The sequence below is a fragment of the Palaemon carinicauda genome, chromosome 26, assembly GCF_036898095.1.
Source record: "Palaemon carinicauda isolate YSFRI2023 chromosome 26, ASM3689809v2, whole genome shotgun sequence".
Lineage (NCBI taxonomy): Eukaryota > Metazoa > Arthropoda > Malacostraca > Decapoda > Palaemonidae > Palaemon > Palaemon carinicauda.
This window is the reverse complement of record NC_090750.1, coordinates 90,454,671-90,459,670: the sequence shown is the minus strand read 5'-3', so window position 1 is coordinate 90,459,670 and position 5,000 is coordinate 90,454,671. Positions and strand designations below refer to the sequence as shown.

Below are 5,000 nucleotides of genomic sequence, written 5' to 3'. Positions count from 1 at the left end.
TCTCTCTTGGGATAGAGGAAAAAGGTAAACCTGATAGTGAAGGGAAATGGGGACTTTCTCTCTCTCTCTCTCTCTCTCTCTCTCTCTTGGATAGAGGAAAAAGGTAAACCTGATAGTGAAGGGAAATGGGGACTTTCTCTCTCTCTCTCTCTCTCTCTCTCTCTCTCTTGGATAGAGGAAAAAGGTAAACCTGATAGTGAAGGGAACTGGGGACTTTCTCTCTCTCTCTCTCTCTCTCTCTCTCTCACACTCTCTCTCTCTCTCTCTCTCTCTCTTAGGATAGAGGAATAAGGAAAACCTAATAGTGAAGGGAAATGGGGACTTTCTCTCTCTCTCTCTCTCTCTCTCTCTCTCTCTCTCTCTCTTGGGATAGAGGAATAAGGAAAACCTGAAAGCGAAGGGAAATGGGCTCTCTCTCTCTCTCTCTCTCTCTCTCTCTCTTGGGATAGAGGAAAAAGGTAAACCTGATAGTGAAGGGAAATGGTGACTTTCTCTCTCTCTCTCTCTCTCTCTCTCTCTCTCTCTCTCTTGGGATAGAGGAAAAAGGTAAACCTGATAGTGAAGGGAAATGGGGACTCTCTCTCTCTCTCTCTCTCTCTCTCTCTCTCTCTCTCTCGGGATAGAGGGATAGAGGGATAGAGGGATAGAGGGAAAATGATGGGGAAAGGTGACTCTCTCTCTCTCTCTCTCTCTCTCTCTCTCTCTCTCTGGTGAATTCAATACTTAAACGTAATTGCATCCTGCTATATTTTTCCAGGAACTGGTAAACTTTATTTTTATCTAATAATTACAACTCTAATTTGTGGGATGATCGTCCTAATTGGGTAGTTGAATCGGTAGAACTTCAAAAGTTCAAACTTGATGCAAATGTTTTTTTATGTTGAACAGGCTGATATAAGTCTTTTTTTATAGTTTATATATGAAGTATCTGTTTTGATGTAACTGTTTTTAGAATATTTGAATTTTTCATTGTTTCTCATATTATCATTTATTTATTTCCTTATTTCCTTTCCTCACTTGGGTTATTTTTTCCATGTTGGGGCTCTTGAGCTTATAGTATCTTGCTTTTCCAACTAGGGTTGTAGCTTAGCTTATGATAATAATAATAATAATAATAATAATAATAATAATAATAATAATAATAATAATAATAATAATAATAATAATAATAATCTCACTTTCATGACTTCCAGGTTAAACAATTCCTTTAATACATTCACATCTCATTTCAGTAATAATAATAACAGTCTATACTTCTTCTCCCAAAAGGCGTATAAAGACGTTCTAATGCGTCTTGGCTGGCGTAAGTTTTGCGTTATCTACGATGACACATACGCCCTCATTCGCGTTCAAGAATTGCTCAAAGACCAGGTGTTTACCTCAACCCTGAAGCAGCTGCCCACGTCCAGGGACTACAGGTGAGTTGCTAGTCTTCTTTTCTTGTAGATTTATTTCTGTAATTATCAGTAAAAGGAGATTTTTCTCCTGCCTTCTGTATCAACCTTTCACATTCTGCTTTTAATTCTTAACCTTTTATTTTATCTTCTGGATTTCCTGCCGTTGTATAAAGTAAGAATTCGAGAGAATTGCGAAATCTAGCAAAATTTTGTGTAAATAATAACGGAACAGTTTTAGTTATATGGGCTTATGACCCCATTAAATATGGCATATGTGGGTTTACGGATATATGTACAGTATTGTATAGATATGTGAATAAAAGTAGCTTTGCTTCTCTTTACTGCCATCATAGACTATTATTGTAAGTCAAATTGTATACTTTGTAATGTACTCTCACACCCCGAGAGGGGTCGCTAGTGTTAATAAAATCCTTTAATCCTTAATTATTAGTATTATCTGGATATTAACCCGAGGATTTTGCATTTTGCCATGATTATTATTATTATTATTATTATTATTATTATTATTATTATTATTATTATTATTATTATTATTATCATTACTATTAATTGCTAAGCTGCAACACTAGTTGGAAAAACAGAATGCTATTAGCCCAGGGGCTCCAACAGGGAAAATAGCCCAGTGAGGAAAGGAAACAAGGAAAATTAAAATATTTTAAGTTAGTGACAGCATTAAAATAAATATTCTCCTATTTAAACTAAAAATAACTTTAACAAAACAAGAGGAAGAGAAATTAGATAGAACAGTGTGCCCGAGTGTACCCTTAAGAAAGAGAACTCTAACCCAAGACAGTGGAAGACCATGGTACAGAGGCTATGGCACTACCCAAGACTAGAGAGCAATGGTTTGATTTTGGAGTGTCCTTCCTTTCCTCTACTTCAGTGATGTCATTATTTTTGAAAATCAATATTATATCATTTTTTTTCTGTAAGATGATGTTGCGTTCTTGCCTGTGTTTTATTTATATGGAAATTTTTGCCCGGTTAGAGACGACTGACGAAATCTAACCGAGGCCCTTTTGCGTCAATAGGCGTAGGAGGAGGAGATGATGTTGATGATGATTGTATCTATAACTATTTCAATTAATTCGATTACATTTTTATATAAATGTAGAAAAATGTAACTTCTATATTTTTACAAAATATTATCAATTACTCCAGGTTATCAAAATGATTAAGAAAGAGATATCTTTAATGATTAAGAAATACAGTAGATATTTTCAAAAGATTTTTGAGCAGGTAATCAATTTTAATTTTTACAAAAATGGATATTTTTATGTTTAACTGTTAAAAAAAATTTAAATATTCTCAAAAGATTTTGAGCAGATAATCAATTTTGATAAAAAAAAAAAAAAGGAAATTTTGATTTCTACCTTTTAAGAAAAAACTTTGAATATTTTCAAAAGATTTTGAGCAGGTAATAAATTTTAATAAAAAAAAAAAAAAAAAAAAAAAAAGGAAATTCTGATTATTATCTTTTAAAAAACTTTAGATATTTTCCAAAGATTTTGAGCAGGTAATCAATTTTAATTTTTAAAAAATGGATATTTTTATGTTTACCTGTTAAAAAAAATTTAAATATTTCAAAAGATTTTGAGCAGGTAATCAATTTAATAAATAAAAAAAATAGGAAAATTTTGATTTCTACCTTTAAAAAAAAAAAAACTGAATATTTTCAAAAGATTTTGAGAAGGTAATAAATTTTAATAAAAAAAAAAGGAAATTTTGATTTTTTATCTTTTAAAAAACTTTAGGTATGTTCAAAAGATTTTGAGCAGGTAATCAATTTTAATAAAAAAAAAAAAAAGGAAATTTTGAGTTTTATCTTTTAAAAAACTTTAGATATTTTCAAAAGATTTTGAGCAGGTAATCAATTTTAATAAAAAAAAAGGAAACTTTGATTTTTATCTTTTAAAAAACTTTAGATATTTTCAAAAGATTTTGAGCACGTAATCAATTTTAATAAAAAATGGAAATTTTTATTTCTACCTTTTAAAAAAACTTTTAATATTTTCAAAAGATTTTGAGCAGGTAATCAATTTTAATATAAAAAAAAAGAAAATTTCGATTTCTACCTATTAAAAAAACTTAAGATATTTTCAAAAGATTTTGAGCAGGTAATCAATTTTAATAAAAGAAAAAATTGAAATTTTGATTTCTATCTTTTAAAAAACTTTGAATATTTTCAAACAATTTTGAGAAGAATCACTGGCTCAATTCGCAATCTTTATTGGCACAATAAAAAAAGACAAACTTTTCCCCGAAAAGTATAACAGAAATCCTAACATTTCTTCATCCTAAACCCTTTCTTATCACCTAATTCCGGTGGATATCAAGGATTCAACTTTTTTTTCTTTTTGTCCTTTCTAAGGAATTTTGTGGTTTACAACCCTTGGAAATAGTGATGAAATTTCTAGAGGAAGTCTTTGGGAGCCTTTGTACTCAAACGTTAATGTTACGGGCAGGCCTTATACTCTCGAAAGTACAGTTACTCGTTAGCCTTTGTACTCAAACGGTTAATGTTACGGGCAGGCCTTATACTCTCGAAAGTACAGTAACTCGTTAGCCTTTGTACTCAAACGGTTAAATTAATGTTACGGGCCGGTCTTATGCTCTCGAAAGTAACTCGTTAGCCTTTGTACTCAAACGGTTAATGTTACGGGCCGGCCTTATGCTCTCGAAAGTAACTCGTCAGCCTTTGTACTCAAACGGTTATGTTACGGGCCGGCCTTATGCTCTTGAAAGTAACTCGTCAGCCTTTGTACTCAAACGGTTAATGTTACGGGTCGGCCTTATGCTTTCGAAAGTAACTCGTCAGCCTTTGTACTCAAACGGTTAAATTAATGTTAAGGGCCGGCCTTATGCTCTCGAAAGTAACTCGTCAGCCTTTGTACTCAAACGGTTAATGTTACGGGCCGGCCTATGCTTTCGAAAGTAACTCGTCAGCCTTTGTACTCAAACGGTTAAATTAATGTTAAGGGCCGGCCTTATGCTCTTGAAAGTAACTCGTCAGCCTTTGTACTCAAACGGTTAATGTTACGGGTCGGCCTTATGCTTTCGAAAGTAACTCGTCAGCCTTTGTACTCAAACGGTTAAATTAATGTTAAGGGCCGGCCTTATGCTCTCGAAAGTAACTCGTCAGCCTTTGTACTCAAACGGTTAAATTAATGTTACGGGCCGGCCTTATGCTCTCGAAAGTAACTCGTCAGCCTTTGTACTCAAACGTTAAATTAATGTTACGGGCCGGCCTTATGCTCTCGAAAGTAACTCGTCAGCCTTTGTACTCAACGGTTAAATTAATGTTACGGGCCGGCCTTATGCTCTCGAAAGTAACTCGTCAGCCTTTGCACTCAAACGGTTAATGTTACGGGCCGGCCTTATGCTCTCGAAAGTAACTCGTCAGCCTTTGTACTCAAACGGTTAAATTAATGTTACGGGCCGGCCTTATGCTCTCGAGAGTAACTCGTCAGCCTTTGTACTCAAACGGTTAAATTAATGTTACGGGCCGGCCTTATGCTCTCGAAAGTAACTCGTCAGCCTTTGTACTCAAACGGTTAATGTTACGGGCCGGACTTATGCTCT

At 33.9% G+C, this 5,000-nt stretch overlaps 1 pseudogene; it reads left to right on the top strand.

The window, feature by feature from the left end:
- Positions 1-5,000, top strand: part of LOC137620274 (glutamate receptor ionotropic, kainate 2-like) — a 230,322-nt pseudogene that overhangs the window by 118,406 nt on the left and 106,916 nt on the right.